This window comes from Amblyraja radiata, chromosome 26, assembly GCF_010909765.2.
Source record: "Amblyraja radiata isolate CabotCenter1 chromosome 26, sAmbRad1.1.pri, whole genome shotgun sequence".
Classification (NCBI taxonomy): domain Eukaryota; kingdom Metazoa; phylum Chordata; class Chondrichthyes; order Rajiformes; family Rajidae; genus Amblyraja; species Amblyraja radiata.
The window spans coordinates 36902618-36922037 of NC_045981.1; positions in this window are offsets into that span (position 1 = coordinate 36902618).

The window sequence follows — 19420 nt, forward strand, 5'->3', positions numbered from 1 at the left end:
TCGGGGTACAGGGGGAGACTCGGGGTAAAGGGGGAGACTCGGGGTACAGGGGGAGACTCGGGGTACAGGGGCAGACTCGGGGTACAGGGGTAGACTCGGGGTACAGGGGGAGACTCGGGGTACAGGGGGAGACTCGGGGTACAGGGGGAGACTCGGGGTACAGGGGCAGACTCGGGGTACAGGGGGAGACTCGGGGTATAGGGGGAGACTCGGGGTACAGGGGGAGACTCGGGGTACAGGGGAAGACTCGGGGTACAGGGGTAGACTCGGGGTACAGGGGGAGACTCGGGGTACAGGGGGAGACTCGGGGTACAGGGGGACTCGGGGTACAGGGGGAGACTCGGGGTACAGGGGGAGACTCGGGGTACAGGGGCAGACTCGGGGTACAGGGGGAGACTCGGGGTACAGGGGGACTCGGGGTACAGGGGGAGACTCGGGGTACAGGGGGAGACTCGGGGTACAGGGGGATACTCGGGGTACAAGGGGAGACTCGGGGTACAGGGGGAGACGGGGTACAAGGGGAGACTCGGGGTACAGGGGGACTCGGGGTACAGGGGGAGACTCGGGGTACAGGGGGAGACTCGGGGTACAGGGGGATACTCGGGGTACAAGGGGAGACTCGGGGTACAGGGGGAGACTCGGTGTACAGGGGCAGACTCGGGGTACAGGGGGAGACTCGGGGTACAGGGGCAGACTCGGGGTACAGTGGGAGACTCGGGGTACAGGGGGACTCGGGGTACAGGGGGAGACTCGGGGTACAGGGGGAGACTCGGGGTACAGGGGGAGACTCGGGGTACAAGGGGAGACTCGGGGTACAGGGGGAGACTCGGTGTACAGGGGCAGACTCGGGGTACAGGGGGAGACTCGGGGTACAGGGGCAGACTCGGGGTACAGGGGGAGACTCGGGGTACAGGGGGAGACGCGGGGTACAGGGGGAGACTCGGGGTACAGGGGGAGACTCGGGGTACAGGGGGAGACTCGGGGTACAAGGGGAGACTCGGGGTACAGGGGCAGACTCGGGGTACAGGGGGAGACTCGGGGTACAGGGAGAGACTCGGGGTACAGGGGGAGACTCGGGGTACAGGGAGATACTCGGGGTACAGGGGCAGACTCGGGGTACAGGGGCAGACTCGGGGTACAGGGAGAGACTCGGGGTACAGGGGCAGACTCGGGGTACAGGGAGATACTCGGGGTACAGGGGCAGACTCGGGGTACAGGGGCAGACTCGGGGTACAGGGGCAGACTCGGGGTACAGGGGTAGACTCGGGGTACAGGGGCAGACTCGGGGTACAGGGGGAGACTCGGGGTACAGGGGGAGACTCGTGGTACAGGGGGAGACTCGGGGTACAGGGAGAGACTCGGGGTACAGGGGGAGACTCGGGGTACAGGGAGAGACTCGGGGTACAGGGGCAGACTCGGGGTATAGGGGGAGATGGGGTACAGGGGCAGCCTCGGGGTACAGGGGGGGACAGAGCTGGGGAGACATGTCTTCTGCCATTGACTGGTGAAGCTGTGGAAAATGTAAACCACAGAAAGAGTCTGTGGACAAAACATGATCGCGTCATAGCTCCAGCAGAAGCAGGAACCGGGTCAGGTGGGGCTGCAGGGTCATTGAAGACTTCCACCATCCACCCACTCATCCTCCTCTGTCTGCATTGTCCCACTGGGTCCCTGATTTTAAAACTCCCTCAAACTCAGTTTTGAATCAATGAGTCTCGAGGGGAGAGAATTCAAAACATTATTTGCCACAGACGGCTGTGGAGGCCAAGTCAGTGGATAGATAGATTCTTGATTAGTGCGGGTGTCAGCGGTTATGGGGAGAAGGCAGGAGAATGGGGTTGGGTGGGTGAGATAGATCAGCCATTATTGAATAGAAACATAGAAACATAGAAATTAGGTGCAGGAATAGGCCATTCGGCCCTTCGAGCCTGCACCGCCATTCAATATGATCATGGCTGATCATCCAACTCAGTATCCCGTACCTGCCTTCTCTCCATACCCTCTGATCCCCTTAGCCACAAGGGCCACATCTAACTCCCTCTTAAATATAGCCAATAAACTGGCCTCGACTTCCCTCTGTGGCAGAGAGTTCCAGAGATTCACCACTCTCTGTGTGAAAAAAGTTCTTCTCATCTCGGTTTTAAAGGATTTCCCCCTTATCCTTAAGCTGTGACCCCTTGTCCTGGACTTCCCCAACATCGGGAGCAATCTTCCTGCATCTAGCCTGTCCAACCCCTTAAGAATTTTATAAGTTTCTATAAGATCCCCTCTCAATCTCCTAAATTCTAGAGAGTATAAACCAAGTCTATCCAGTCTTTCTTCATAAGACAGTCCTGACATCCCAGGACTCAGTCTGGTGAACCTTCTCTGTACTCCCTCTAGGGCAATAATGTCCTTCCTCAGATTTGGAGACCAAAACTGTACGCAATACTCCAGTTGTAGTCTCACCAAGACCCTGTACAACTGCTGTAGAACCTCCCTGCTCCTATACTCAAATCCTTTTGCTATGAAAGCTAACATACCATTCGCTTTCTACACTGCCTGCTGCACCTGCATGCCTACTTTCAATGACTGGTGTACCATGACACCCAGGTCTCGCTGCATCTCCCCTTTTCCTAGTCGGCCACCATTTAGATAATAGTCTGCTTTCCTGTTTTTGCCACCAAAATGGATAACCTCATATTTATCCACATTATCCACCCACTCACCCAGCCTATCCAAGTCACCTTGCAGTCTCCTAGCATCCTCCTCACAGCTAACACTGCCCCCCAGCTTAGTGTCATCCGCAAACTTGGAGATATGGCCTTCAATTCCCTCATCCAGATCATTAATATATATTGTAAATAGCTGGGGTCCCAGCACTAAGCCTTGCGGTACCCCACTAGTCACTGCCTGCCATTGTGAAAAGGACCCGTTTACTCCTACTCTTTGCTTCCTGTTTGCACATCCTATCCACATCAATACTGAACCCCCAATGCCGTGTGCTTTAAGTTTGTAAACTAATCTCTTATGTGGGACCTTGTCGAAAGCCTTCTGGAAGTCCAGATACACCACATCCACTGGTTCTCCCCTATCCACGCTACTAGTTACATCCTCGAAAAAGTCTATAAGATTCGTCAGACATGATTTACCTTTTGTAAATCCATGCTGACTTTGTCCAATGATTTCACCACTTTCCAAATGTGCTGCTATCCCATCTTTAATAACTGACTCTAGTAGTTTCCCCACTACCGATGTTAGACCAACTGGTCTGTAATTCCCCGTTTTCTCTCTCCCTCCCTTCTTAAAAAGTGGGGTTACGTTTGCTACCCGCCAATCCTCAGGAACTACTCCAGAATCTAAAGAGTTTTGAAAGATTATTACTAATCCATCCACTATTTCTGGAGCTACTTCCTTAAGTACTCTGGGATGCAGCCTATCTGGCCCTGGGGATTTATCGGCCTTTAATCCATTCAATTTACCCAACACCACTTCCCGGCTAACCTGGATTTCACTCAATTCCTCCAACTCCTTTGACCCGCGGTCCCCTGCTATTTCCGGCAGATTATTTATGTCTTCCTTAGTGAAGACGGAACCAAAGTAGTTATTCAATTGGTCCGCCATATCCTTGTTCCCCATGATCAACTCACCTGTTTCTGGCTGCAAGGGACCTACATTTGTTTTAACTAATCTCTTTCTTTTCACATATCTATAAAAACTTTTGCAGTAAGTTTTTATGTTCCCTGCCAGTTTTCTTTCATAATCTATTTTTCCTTTCCTAATTAAGCCCTTTGTACTCCTCTGCTGGTCTCTGAATTTCTCCCAGTCCTCTGGTATGCTGCTTCTTCTGGCTAATTTGTACGCATCATCCTTCGCTTTGATACTATCCCTGATTTCCCTTGTTATCCACGGATGTACTACCTTCCCTGATTTATTCTTTTGCCAAACTGGGATGAACAAATTTTGTAATTCATCCATGCAGTCTTTAAATGTCTTCCATTGCATATCCACCGTCAACCCTTTTAGGGAATGACAGAGTAGACTCGATGGGCCGAAAATTCACCACCTTCTGAGTGAAAACATTCTCTCGTCTCTCTCTCTCTCTGTGATAATATCTGATCTGTTTGGATCGCGTGCAAAACCAAGCATATCACCGTACCTCAGTACACGTGGCAGTAATAAATCTCAACCCCACCCTGTCTGAGTCTGCGGCCAGCCGCGGGGAGGACGTTTCTCAGTGAGGTGGACAGTCCCGGCCAACACAGTCTCTCCTGCAAGAACCGCCCGTGCCAGTGCCTTGGCATCACCCCCGCTCGGGTCAGTTCACCGTTCCTCAGGTCCAAACCCCAGCCGTGGTTTCACCAAGCACCACATCCCTCTCCTGTGTAGCAACCCGTTAATGACAAAGGCCAAGAGACCACAGGGGGAATAATATTCAGAGCAGTGTTGGATGCGTGTATGGCGTTGGCGCTGAGATGCTGAATCTGACCCCTGTAACTTGGCGACTCTCATCCTCTGCCTTGGACTTGCCTGCTGTGTCTGCGTGTCAGAGTCCTGGATACACCTGCGTCACCTCCAACATCACCACCAACCTCTCTCAAAACCACTTCCCTTCATCACCTCACACATTGTTCCTTCCGCCTTTTGCTCCCCCCCCCCCCCCACACACACACACACACACACTCACACACTCACAATTCCACAGGACTCGGTATCGTCACATAGAAAATAGGTGCAGGAGTAGGCCATTCGGCCCTTCGAGCCTGCACCGCCATTCAATATGATCATGGCTGATCATCCAACTCAGCATCCTGTACCTGCCTTCTCTCCATAACCCCAGATCCCTTTAGCCACAAGGGCCACATCTATTAAATATTGCCAATGAACTGGCCTCAACTACATTCTGTGGCAGAGAATTCCAGAGATTCACCACACTCTGTGTGATAAATGTTTTTCTCATCTCAGTCCTAAAAGATTTCCCCCTTATCATTAAACTGTGACCCCTTGTTCTGGACTTCCCCAACATCGGGAACAATCTTCCTGCATCTAGCCTGTCCAACCCCTTAAGAATTTTGTAAGTTTCTATAAGATCCCCCCTCAATCTTCTAAAAAGATGTCATATGAAAGTCCTGACATCCCAGGAATCAGTCTGGTGAACCTTCTCTGTACTCCCTCTATGGCAAGAATGTCCTTCCTCAGATTAGGAGACCAAAATTGTACGCAATACTCCAGGTGTGGTCTCACCAAGACCCTGTACAACTGCAGTAGAACCTCCCTGCTCCTATACTCGCATCCTTTTGCTATGAATGCTAACATACCATTCGCTTTCTTCACACACCTGGGCTCATGGCAGATGTCCCCGGCTAAATCACTGGTACAGAATGTGACTGTCTGGGACCCCAGCATTGACCCTGCAATCCTCCAGCACTGACCCCTGTGGTCTCCCTGTGACCCCCGTGGCCCCAGCACTGACCCCTGTGGTCTCCCTGTGACCCCCGTGGCCCCAGCACTGCCCCCTGTGGTCTCCCTGTGACCCCCGTGGCCCCAGCACTGACCCCTGAGGGACATCAGTCACATCCGCCCAACTTGCGAAGGATTTGTATATTGCCGCTGGTGGCTTTGTGTCCAATAAGCATTGTCCACCCAGGCCGGGGTATTGTCGATCTTGTGAACCAATCTTCCATGTGCGATCTTATTTAAAACCTTCCAAATATCCACACCCACTACATCCACCTTTTTTGGCTGTACTTTTTTTTTCTCGTTTATTCTATTGTTTACAGAGTACTATGTTTACATATTCTGTTGTGCTGCCGCAAGTAAAGGGCCTGTCCCACTTGGCCGTCATTCGCCCGCCATTTACGCGACCTGCTAGCGTGTGGGTAGCGCGTGGGTAGCGCGGGACGGGCGCATGTAGTGGTGTGGAGGAGTGTGGACTTCGTCCTGCACTAAATCTTCGCGCGCCACCGGCCTGTCGCGTAACTGACGGCCAAAGTGGGACAGGCTCATAATAATGTCATTGTTCTGTCTGGGACATATGGCAATAAAACACTCTTGACCAAGCTCGTCAGAGTTGGATTGACGGGACGTTGGTCTTGGAGGGGAGGACACTGCACTCCACCGGACCACTTTAATTTCATGTTTCATGTATGTTGTGTTTACGATGACTGTTGGCAGATTAATTTCCATCGTATCGTTGACTCTCTCTGGAGACAGGGGAGCGGCCCCGTCTCACCCCTTCCCCTCCCCTACACTCACAGTCCATATGTAATGGTTGTTTAACCCCTCCTGATTCACACTCCCCGTCAGTGTAGGTGTCGCGACCCAGGGACAGCGCGCAACGCCTGACACCACCCCCTGCACCAGCTCCTCAGCTACATATTTAATTGTTTTATTTTCCAATTTCCTGCCTCGCCCCCATGTGGAGTAATCCTGAGAATAGGATTATTCTCCCCCCCCCAGACCCAGCTTTGTAACTTTCCCCCTAACTCCATACATTGTCTTTACACAATGTTAAATGGCCAGCTCGACATAGATGGCCAAACCTACACCAAACCTATTAGGAGCAGACGAGGGCATTCGATCCAATTTGAGATACCAGTTACCAAGACAGATGTGTACAGCAACGCATAATTAAAGCATGGAGTTGTCTTCACCCCACCATAGTTACCCAACCAGACCCAACTACATAAGGTAGCTCTCCTCCTCCAATTATTATTTTCTGCTGAAGTCCACTCTCCGCCACCTCCAGTTTAAATTCCATTTGGATTATTTTGGAGAACCAAGCACCAAGAGACAAGAACCAAGACCTCATCTCTCCCCCCCTGTACATATTGTTGTAGACCACGGCCACCGGTTACTAACCCTCCTCTTTCACGGTGCCCTGGGTCAGTGAAAGACAACCTGACCCAGTCTAGTTTCTGACACACACACGGTTTAGGTGGCAGGGACACGATACAGGTGGCAGTTCGTGATCCTTCAGTAGCTTCAGGAGAACGGCAAAGAAAATATTGAAGGCACAACGTTTAGTGGGACTGGGACTAGAGCCTGAAGCTCCGGGAACGTTTGTGACTTTCTTAACGGCTCAAAAAACATCATGCAGACAATTAAAACAGCGCACAAAATAACGAGGGGAATGGTTACTATAACAACCAATATATTTGTACACTCTGAGCTCGGAGGCAATTACTGAGTGATGCTGGGCTCCTGAGCACATACACAGAGAAACAGATACACACGGTATCCTGGCGCAGTCAGTTACCAACCCCAAATACCATCGCGCGGAGAAAACAATTGTACTTTGAATTCCCTCACTCCCATTCTCCCATGTGTCTCGTCCTCTTTCTTAAACCTCACCACATTTCTGTATCTAATAAATGCGTAGGTGATATGAGAAGAATTAGGCCATTCGGCCCATCGAGTCTACTCCGCCATTCAATCATGGCTGATCTATCTCTCCCTCCTAACCCCATTCTCCTGCCTTCTCCCTATAACCTCTGACACCCGCACTGATCAGGAATCTATCTATCTCTGCCTTAACAATATCCACTGACTTGGCCTCCACAGCCGTCTGTGGCAAAGCATTCTAACCACCCGAAATAAATTCCTCCTCGTCTCCTTCCTAAATGTACGTCCTTTAATTCTGAGGCCGTGCCCTCTGGAACTGGACTCTCCCATTGAACAGAATGTTTAAGCATGTTTCTTTTCAAATTATTCTCCCTCCCTCCCCCCTCCCCCCCCCCCCCCCCCCCCCCCCCCCCCCCCCCCAGACACCGTGCGAGGGACAGCGTGGGTTAGGGTCTGTGTGATGATCTGGGTGGGGGGGGGGGGGGATATATTACAAAGTTTCAGGTCCGGGAAATGTACTCTGGACTCGCAGCCAGTTGTCTGTCACACTCCCATTGTAAAGGAATAAATGTTTGATGAGGAATGTGTCAAGTTGCAGCTTTGTGCCCTGTCTCTGAGCAGATTACTCACAACTGATGACCGGCAAACGGGAGTTGCATTACATATTAATTGCAAAGTGGAGAATGGCAAGCACATGGACGCTGACAGGTGACCAGTGAGGCATGGCAGCAGGGGTCAGTGCTGGGACCCCAGTCACACAGCACCTCCCAAACCCGGGGTGTCGGGGAACACCACTGCCCAGTTGCTTACTGTCCGGCTGATCTTTGCTGGCTTTGACTCCTGGAACGACTACATTGGGGGATGCATCTCAGCCTGGGACGGCATCTGCTCTGATCTTGGCCGCCTGAACCTACCGACAATGGGGACCACAGCCCACAGGCCCATCATAGGCTCCCCTTTGTTTTTAACAAAAATTAATTTAATTCAACTATTTACAAAAATACAAACGGCATCGGAGTTTGTAGTTTAATTGGCTTAAGTAAAATTGTACATTGTGTAGATAGCGTTAATGTGCAGGGGTCGCTGGTCGCTGCCGACTCGGTGGGCACTAAACTATGTTCAGCTCTATCTCATTCCGTTATTCCATCATTGCCTGTCACCGCGGCCTGGTTATTGCATCACCCTGCTGTGTTACATCTGTTGTGTTTATTGATATGTTTATCACTCTAATCTGTGAGCTTTATGGAAACGAGGATTTCATTGCAGCCTGGTGTATTTGACAATAAGCTGGTGTGATGTCATGTAAGCGCCTGCTGTGTGTAAGTTGTTGCCAAGTTTCGCCCATCACACCAGTACATGTCACAACATCATCATCGGCTGTGAAGTGACCTGGGATGTCCATGGTGTAGAACTAAGGCCCTCCTTCTCTGGGAAGGATTCTCTACATCAGGATGGTCTGCCTGAAATGTCCCAAATGCGAGTGTCCGCTATCGTTTTACTGATTATAGCCAAGCTCAATGGTTTATTCACGCTGAGGCCAATAAACTCGAGATAGCACTAAGATAGACACAAAGTGCTGGAGTAACTCAGCGGGACAGGCAGCGTCTCTGGAGAGAAGGATTAGGTGACGTTTCAGGTCATCAGACTGAACAAGGGTCTCGACCTGAAACATCACCCATTCCTTCTCCCCAGAGATGCTGCCTGTCCCGCTGAGTTACTCCAGCATTTTGTGTCTATCTTCGATTTAAACCAGCATCTGCAGTTCCTCCCTGCACATTGAGCTTATATCTGCTGTTGTGAGAGTCGTGAGTCTGTGGAATTCTCTGCCTCTGGAGGGCGGTGGAGGCCGGTTCTCTGGATGCTTTCAAGAGAGAGTTAGATAGGGCTCTTAAAAATAGCGGAGTCAGGGGATATAGAGAGAAGGCAGGAACGGGGTACTGATTGGGGATGATCAGCCACGATCACATTGAATGGCGATGCTGGCTCGAAGGGCCGAATGGCCTACTCCTGCACCTATTGTCTATTGTCTATTATATCTGCTGCGGATAAATCCAGACTGGCCGGGCCATTGTCAGTTGAATATGTGTGTTTGCTGGGATTGAGACAGGAGGATTAGAGTCCCACGCAATGGAATCTGAGACACATCTGACAGTCCCCAGGGCATTGGAATGCTATTGATCACATGAGTGGCCCCGGCTATTGTTACTCCCACAGGACCCGCCCGCCCCGGAGCAAATGACAAGACACTTAGCACCCAGGCTGCTGCTCGTCGTCATTGCTGGAGCAGCTCGGACAGAAGCACCCTGAGGAAAAGCGTCTCTGCCGACAACAGCTTGGCTCTGCAGGTGCGGAAACAGGAAGCCACACTGGGCAGGAGGAAGCAAGGCGCAAACAATACTTTCCCAAAGGAATGTCACTCAATCCCAGGTGGAATGTGATTGAAACTGCCTCTCTGTGAATCTGTCATCCACCCTCACCTGGAACTCACTTGCTCACTGCCCTCGGTAACACCCAGAAACCTGCTCTCTGGATGTCTAGCTCTGGATGAGCCTCAGTGCACCTGCTACCTCCAGCGGCATCCTTGTAAATGCCTCATGGCCACACTCTCCGCCCCCTCTCAGGCAACAGAGTCGCCACCTCCGTCACATTGCGTGACTCCAGTCCAGCTTCACCCTTCTGCTCTGAACTTGTTACTTCTCCACAGCCAATGTAGGCCTGGCCTGGTCTATTCCACCTCTGTCAGCTTCTAGACCGTGGCCACGTTATTGTCCATTCCACACAGCGCCCCATTGATCCGACCTGTTCCTTTCCAACTTAGACAACTAATTGTTTCCTGCCATGAGAGCTGTAATCTCCACAACTCCCTCTCTCTCCCTCTCTCTCCCTCTCACTCCCTCTCTCTCCCTCTCTCTCCCTCTCTCCCTCTCTCCCTCTCTCCCCTCTCTCTCCTCTCCCTCTTCTCCTCTCTCCCTCTCCGTCTCTCTCCTCGCCTCTCCCTCTCCTCCGCCCTCTCTCTCCCTTTCTCCTCCTCTCTCCTCCTCTCTCTCCCTCTCTCTCCCTTCTCCTCCCTCTCTCTCCCTCTCTCTCCCCCTCTCTCCCTCTCTCTCCCTCTCTCTCCCTCTCTCTCCCTCTCACTCCATCTCTCTCCCTCTTTCCTCTTCTCCCTTTCTCTCCCTCTATCTTTCTCTCTTTCTTTTGTGATGTTTCGGGTCGAGACCCATCCTCAGACTTGTAGGGATTGTGGTCTTGCGTGGAGGAAAGGACAGTGTGTAGAGAGGGGTCTGTGTGGGAATGTTGGTCTGTGTGGGACGGACGGTCCGTGTTGGGGCAAGTTTGGCCAGCAGCATGGTGATTGGGGGTCGTGCTGGCAGCAGGGGTGTACGGTAGGGTGTGGGGCAGCCACACACACAGTTTCCAGCATCGAGCTGGCGATGTACAGCCAGCAACCATTCTGCCTGATCACTGGGCTGGGATCAGCCACTGCCCTCTCTGCTCAGAACATCCACACCGTGAACATTAACCTGAGTGCTGGACACCTTTGTTCTTGCAGTTCAAGTAGTGAGAGTGTGGGGTTAGCAGGACATTGGATTCCATCCTGAACGATGGTCATCTCTCAGGCCATGGACAGTGGGATTGGAAACAAGGGAACTCTAGCCAAGAGGCACAAACTGGAGCTGGCAGGATGACACTGCACTCCACCGGATCCTGACTGTGCAATATTTGAGTGGGGAGGGGTAATTGTGTAAGTGGGGAGTGAGGGCTGAGTCCGTGTGTGTGTGTGTGGGGGGGGGGGGGGGGATAGTTTGTGTTGCAAATTCCACGCTAGCTTCCTAGCAACCTGCCCCACAGCCCGGCTCGTTGGCCATTCAGCAAACAATGTGCAGTAACAAAGTCAACACCCGCTCCAGCGACAAGCTCGTTCACTTTGTGACGATATGTGTCCTGTGAGGAATATCCAGCGTTGCATTCAACCTTTAAACAGAGAGCAGTGAGGAGAGGGAAGCAGCAGAAACCCTCACTGTGGGAGTGGCCACCCTCAACCCCACAACTGGCTGAAATGTCTTGCTGCAACTTACCCAACCCGCCGTCCCTGCTCCAGCTTTGAGAATGTCTGCTTCGTTTTGTTTTAACAGCCCCGGATCTGCGGATGGAACAGATTTGCAGCAGAAGAAGTAAGTGTAACTGTGGCGCATTCATAATGAAGTGTGTGTGTGTGTGTGTGTGTGTGTGTGTGCGCGCGCGCGCTCTCTCCATGGGATGTGATGGCGAGTTTAACAGGAATATGGTCCAAACAGGCAAATGGGACTAGCGCAGGTAGAGAAGATTGGCGTGGGCCAGTGGGGCCAAAGCACGTTTCTCCAGGACTCTGTGACTCTGTAATATATACCAAGGACGCTGTTCTCTCTCTGTGTCTCTAAGACGGCGCTCCGCTTCCTGAGGCATGTTGGAGCTGTGACCATAGTGAGGAAGTCAAACGCAATGCTAGTATTTATTTTGAGCGGACTAGAATACAAAAACAGGGATGTAATGCAGAGGCTCAATAAGCCGCTGGTCAGGCAGCATTTGGAATAGTATGAGAAGTTTTGGCCACCATGTCTGAGGAAGGATGTGCTGGCTGGAGAGGGTCCAGAGGAGGTTTACAAGAATGATCCCATGAATGAGTGGGTTAACATATGATGAGCTTTTGTCGGCACTGGGCCTGTACTCACTTGAGTTTAGAAGGAAGAGGGGGGACCTCATTGAAACGTACAGAATAGTGAAAGGCCTGGATAGAGTGGATGTGGAGAGCATGTTTCCACTAGTGGGAAAGTCTAGGACCATAACCTCAAAATAACAGGACATTTCTTTAGGAAGATGAGGAGGAATTTATTTAGTCAGAGGGTGGTGAATCTGTGGAATTATTTGCCACAGACGGCTGTGGAGGCCAAGTCAATGGATATATTTAAGGCAGAGATAGAGATTCTTGATTAGTGCGGGTGTCAGGGGTAATGGGGAGAAGGCAGGAGAATGGTGTTAGGAGGGAGAGATAGATCAGCCATGATTGAATGGTGGAAAGACTTGATGGGTCGAATGGCCTAAAATTCTGCTCCTATCACGTATGATCTTATGAACTTTCCATCATTCCCATGTCTTGTGGCTTGTAGATGACCTTGGGGAGTTGGGAAGTGAATCACTGGCCACAACACACCTGGCTGGTCCAGGTGAGCGTCTGCTCAGTGGTGACCCCAGGTGGTCCTTGCATTCAAGGTCAAGGCTTGGTAACTGTGTTGTGTAAATGTTATTCGTGGTGAATCAGCCTGAACGTTGACGAGGTTATTGTCTACAATAGTGATAGGGCTGCTCTCTCTGACTAGGTGTTGTGTGCGTGTGTGGTCCACGCGGTGATGCTGAATGGTGCGGTCTATATCTGTGGGGTGGATGCTGATGGGTGGCGGTGTCTGCATTTCCGGGCACAGACCTTTGTAAATCAGCCCCACCCCCCGCCCAAACAATAGCACGGTGGCGCAGCGGTAGAGTTGCTGCCTTGCAGCGCCGGAGTCCCTGGTTCCATCCCGACTATTATCTAAATGGCGTCAAGTTGGGAAAAGGGGAAGTACAACAGGATCTGGGGGTCTTTGGTCATCAGTCACTGAAAGTAAGCGTGCATGTACAGCAGGCAGTGAAGAAAGCGAATGGCATGTTGGCCTTCATAACAAGAGGAGTTGGGATGTAATGTTAAAATTGTACAAGGCATTAGTGAGACCAATTCTGGAGTATGGGGTACAATTTTGGTCGCCTAATTATAGGAAGGATATCAACAAAATAGAGAGAGTACAGAGGAGATTTACTAGAATGTTGCCTGGGTTTCAGCAACTAAGTTACAGAGAAAGGTTGAACAAGTTAGGGCTTTATTCTTTGGAGCGCAGAAGGTTAAGGGGGGACTTGATAGAGGTCTTTAAAATGATGAGAGGGATAGACAGAGTTGACGTGGATAAGCTTTTCCCACTGAGAGTAGGGAAGATTCAAGCAAGGGGACATGACTTGAGAATTAAGGGACAGAAGTTTAGGGGTAACATGAGGGGGAACTTCTTTACTCAGAGAGTGGTGGCTGTGTGGAATGAGCTTCCAGTGAAGGTGGTGGAGGCAGGTTCGTTTTTATCATTTAAAAATAAATTGAATAGTTATATGGACGGGAAAGGAATGGAGGGTTATGGTCTGAGCGTGGGTATATGGGACTAGGGGAGAATACGTGTTCGGCACGGACTAGAAGGGTCGAGATGGCCTGTTTCCGTGCTGTAATTGTTATATGGTTATATGGTTATATGAGTTGAGTATAGGAGCAAAGAGGTTCTTCTGCAATTGTACAGGGCCTTAGTGATACCTCACCTGGAGTATTGTGTACAGTTTTGGTTCCCAAATTTGAGGAAGGACATTCTTGCTAATGAGGGAGTGCAGCGTAGGTTTATACGGGTAATTTCCGGGATGGTGGGACTGTCATATGCTGATAGAATGGAGCGGCTGGGCTTGTATACTCTGGAATTTATGATGCGAGGGGATCTTATTGAAACATATAAAATTTTAAAGGGTTTGGACACGCTAGAGGCAGGAGACATGTTCCCGACGTTGGGGGAGTCCAGAACCAGGGGCCACAGTTTAAGAATAAGGGGTAAGCCATTTAGAACGGAGATGAGGACACACTTTTTCACCCAGAGAGTTGTGAGTCTGTGGAATTCTCTGCCTCAGGCCGGTTCTCTGGATGCTTTCAAGAGAGAGCTGGATATGGCTCTTAAAGATAGCGGAGTCAAGGGGATATGGGGAGAAGGCGGGAACGTGGGTGATTGGGGATGTAAATTGTGTGCGTGGGATAGCTACTGGTCGGTACGGACTCGGTGGGCCGAAGGGCCTGTTTCCGCGCTGTGTCTCTAAACCTCCCAGTTGCTCCATCTGGTGTCTGTGTCAGTGGGATCAGTCAGCTTCAGTGGAGCTGCACCCTCCCACCCTCCCTCCCTCCCCCTCCCTCCCTCCCTCCCACCGCCACCTCCCCCTCCCCCTCCCCCAGAGGCTCTCGATGCAGTTCCTAGTGAATCCGTTTCCATGACGGTGGGTCTGTTTGTTTTCCGGGCTGGTGGGAATTCTCTGCCTGCTCCACTCCAGCAACGGGGAGCGGGGGATTCAGAGGCTCAGCATGCGGGCCTCCTGCTCGTCCATGCATCCAGCTGCGAACCGGGCACTCGAGGGGCCGAGTGGCCTTTCCCTCTCCGTATCTCTGAACATGGTGACGTCCCGAGGGCCGGCATGGTCTTCCAGTGATGTCACAGGCTGCAGCTTTTACCCGCTCGCAACACATTGTGTAACCAGAGCACAGGGCGGCCCTTGTTCAAAGCCCGCAGTGGCTCGGTGCTGAGGGAGCGTTGACTTACGTATCTCAGGCTCCTCCATCTTCCAGTGGGATGTGAGCGTGGCCAGTGTGGTCATACTGTCATAAGGTCATAAAGAATACGAGTACAATTAGGCTATTCGGCCCATCAAGTCTACTCTGCCAATTGTCTATTGTCAACCACGGCTGATCTATCTCTCCCTCCAAACCCCATTTTCCTGCCTTCTCCCCCAAACCCCTGACACCCGCACTAATCAACACTCTACCTATCTTTGACTTTAAAAATATCCACTGACTTGGCCTCCACAGCCTTCTGTGGCAAAGAATTCCACAGATTCACCACCCTCTGATTAAATAAATTTCTCCTTATCGCCTTCCTAAAAGATCGTCTTTTAATTCTGAGGCTGTGCCCTCTAGTCCTAGACTCTCCCATTAGTGGAAACATCCTCTCCACATCCACTCGATCCAAACCTTTCACAATTCTGTACGTTTCAATGAGATTTCCCCCTCATCCTTCTAAACTCCAGCGAGTACAGGCCCAGTGCCGTCAAACGCTCATCATATGTTAACCCACTCATTCCTGGGATCATTCTTGTAAACCTCATCTGGACCCTCTCCAGAGCCAGCACATCCTTCCTCAGTTATGGGGCCCAGAATTGCTCACAATATTCCTAGTGCAGCCTGACCAGCGCCTTATAGAGCCTCAGCTTTACATCCCGGTGTTTGTATACAAGCCCTCTTGAAGTAAATGCTATTTATTTGATGTGGTGTGGGTCTCTGATGATGCTGGCTGCTTTTTTTAGGCAGCGACTCCTGTAGATGCTTCGCTGGTGGGGAAGTCAGTGGTGGACCGGCCATGTCCACCAGTCTCTGCAGCCGCCTTTGCTCTTGGGCATTCCATGTAATCGTGCTCTCCATAGTTGAATTGTGCATTTGGCCACGTGTCTGTGGAAGTGGACGCATTGATGAGGTTTCACCGTGGTTGCACTCAGGCCCCGGGCCCAACAACATGGAACTGATGCCTCCCCCATCCCATGGAGGCCCCGATCAAGCAGCCTCGCGCTCTACCCTTGGGCAGCGAGGGGCCCGAGTGCAGGGGGCCGTGTGGAGGGGAGAGAGCCCGCGGCCGGTGAACCAGGACTGGAGCAAGCTCGCCTAAAGCCAGTGGCCATAGGGCGGTGGGCGCGGCTCCTGAACCCGAGGGTCTTTGTATCTGCCCACGCTGAAGTTTGCTTTTCATTGGCCGCTACTTGGTGTACTCCGCGTGTGCAGAGAGAGCTACAGTCTAGCCCAGGACACAGTCTAGTCCCCGGGTCCGGCAGCATCCTTGGACAACGTGGGGAGGGGGGAGGGGGGGGGGAGGGGCGTTTCGTGACGGGACCTTTCAGACTAACCAGCGTCTCCGTTTGTTCCTACAACCATCATTCTCCAGCTATGTCTGCCCACATCTACGGACTGGCAGCCGATCCGCTTCTCTCTGGCATGTGGGAGGACAGCCGAGCACCCGGCCTAAACCCACGCGGGCACATGGAGAGGCACTACCCGCTGCGCCGCTCTCTGTAAACGCTGTCGCTGCCCGGCAGCTTATTCCCGCGGTCTAGACCCCCGCACCCCGCCGCTGGCACTGGTTAAACACACTTACTTGGAGTCAGACCCCCGGCGAGCGAGCGCTTGCGTGCGTTGCCAGGTACCGTGTGATGGATCCATTCTCGAGCAGCGGAGACTTGTTGCTGGGTTTTACTTTACATCGTTTGTCTGTGAGGACGGTCGCGGGTTGCAGACGGTCGTGGGTCGCAGACGGTCGTGGGTCGCGGACGGTCGTGGGTCGCGGACGGTGGTGGGTCGCGGACGGTCGTGTGTCCGGGACGCGAGGCGCGATTTCCAGCCGTAGCGCCGACCGCGCTCCACCCCCCCCCCCCCCCTCCTCCTGGGAGAGCCGCCTGCCCGGCTTCTACCGGCAACCCCCCCCCCCCCCCCCACCTCCACCCCACCCCCGCCCCCTCCACCGCCCCCCCCCCCACCTCCCCCCGCCCCCCTCCACCCCCCACCGCTCCTGGGTCGCCGGGAGGAGAGTGAATGAGGAAATGAACAGCAATCAAACAGTATTACAAAAGTGAATGAGTTTATTATCTGATATAAATGAGGTGGCAGTGGAGAAGTGAGCCACAGAGCAGATTGCCACCCGAACTTACACCAGTGGCAGTGAACATCCACTGGCGCAGCTGTACAACTGATGCATCACAGCGCCAGAGACACGGCTTCCATCCTGACCTCGGCTGCTGTCTGTGTGGAGTTTGCAAGGGCACCTAGATATGCAGGGAATGGAAGGATATGGATCACGTGAGGAGATGAGCGTAACTTGGCATCATGTTCGGCACGGAAATTGTGGGCCGAAGGGCCTGTTCTTGTGCTGTACTTTTCTATGTTCTAATGTCAACCAAGTAGCGAGAGGTTGGTTACATAGGTTTAATAAGTGATAGGAGCAGAATGAGGCCATTCGGCCCATCAAGTCTACTCCGCCATTCAATCATGGCTGATCTATCTCTCCCTCCTAACCCCATTCTCCTGCCTTCTCCCCATAACCCCTGACACACGGACTCGTCCAGGTTAATGGAGAGTCGGAGAGAGCTGGGTGTCTGCGGACACAGGTCACTGAAGGTCAACGTGTTGGTTCAGAGACAGGCCTGGGGGGGGGGGTCACAGGGAGGTTGGAGGGGGCGGGATCACTGACCGTCACCACCTTGCTGGGGTCTAGGGTCATTCTGAGTGACCCCCAGTCACTGGCCACCACACTGGGCAGTGGCCACATCACTGCCAATGACCGCATGGTTGGTCAGTCTCTGGTCAGTGCCGGTTGTGATTCTGGGAATGGATGTCTGGACTGCGGCCAGTCGGTCCGGGCCTGTGGGTCACCCTCTGGCCACTTGCCCCGTGTAACCTCTGGCCTCTCCTCTGTCTCCCGCAGCTTAGACATGACGCAGCAGATGCAGAACCTGCAGCTCTCTGGTTCCACGAGGAGTTGCTCCCCCGCCTCCCCCAACGTGGCCAAGCGCTTCTACCGCAACCTATCCAACAAGTTGAAGACCAGCCACTCGTCATTCGATGAGATGTGTCAGACCACAAAGTGTGAGAGGGAGCGGCCCCGGGGCGCGGCACTGGTGAGTCACGCTTAGTTTACTGCCACGTGTACCGGGGTACAGTGAACAAGGCTAAGCCACAAGTGTAGGAAGGGACTGCACTGAAGGTAGACACAAAATGCTGGAGTAACTCAGCGGGACAGGCAGCATATCCGGAGAGAAGGAATGGGTGACGTTTTGGGTCGAGACCCTTGTTCATAGAGTCATAGAGTGATACAGTGTGGAAATAGGCCCTTCGGCCCAACTTGCCCACACCGGCCAACAATGTCCCAGCTACACTAGTCCCACCTGCCTGCGCTTGGTCCACATCCCTCCAAACCGGTCCTATCCATGTACCTGTCTAACTGTTTCTTAAACGATGGGATATCCCAGCCTCAACTACCTCCTCTGGCAGCTTGTTCCATACACCCACCGCCCTTTGTGTGAAAAAGTTACCCCTCAGATTCCTATTAAATCTTTTCCCCTTCACCTTGAACCTATGTCCTCTGGTCCTCGATTCACCAACTCTGGGCAAGAGACTCTGTGCATCTACCCGACCGATTCCTCTCATGATTGTATACACCTCTATAAGACTCCCCTCATCCTCCTGCGCTCCATGGAATAGAGACCCAGCCTACTCAATCTCTCCCTGTAGCTCACACCCTCTAGTCCTGGCAACATCCCTTCCTCGTACAAACACAATGCATGATTACAATCGAGCTGTCCACAATGTACACATGATAAAGGGAATAACGTGAATGACGTTTAGTGCAAGATATAGCCAGTAAAATCCGATCACAGATAGTCGGGGGGTTCCACTGCGGTAGAGGGGAGGTCAGGTGGCGTGGGCGAGTCAATGTCCATTGACTTGGCCTCCACGGCCCTCTGTGGCAAAGAATTTCACAGATTCAGCACCCTAAACAAATTCCTCCTTATCTCCTTTCTAAATGTACGCCCTTTAATTCTGAGGCTGTGCCCTCTGGTCCCAGACTCTTCCACTAGTGGAGACTCCACATCCAATCTATCCAGGCCTCTCACCGATTATTCCAATGTCTGGGGTTAAGGCCAATGCTGGAATGGTCATGATCTCCTTGTGTGTTGGAGCGGGTTCCAGGTGAGCCCTGCTCCATGCTCCATGTCTGTGTCACACGGTGAGGGCGCGCGGCTGGTGTTCTTGCCGAGAGTGGACCTGCGCCCCTCACAACGCTGCAGGCACGGACTCTGGGACTGGCTGCCTCCCCTCCTCACCCCCCGCGGGGCACGGTCTTGCCACCGACCGTCTGAGCTGTCTTGCAGGACGTGCAGTGCAATGAGCCGCTCTTCGACGCGGTGGAACACCAGGACCTGCAGGCAGTGTGGCTGCTGCTGAATCAGTGCAGCGCGGACGAGCTGGACATCAACGCGCCCAACACACAAGGACTGACTCCGCTCGATGTCGCCCTCATGACCAACAACGGTCCGATGGCTCGATGCCTGCTGCGGGCCGGCGCCATCCAGAGTTCCCACTGTGAGTCTCCCCCCCCCCCCCCCCCCCCCCGCTGTGAGTCCATCCCAGCCGTGCCCCCCCCCCCCTGTGCACCACCACTGTGCCCCCCAACTGAGCCCCCCCCCACTGTGCCCCCCC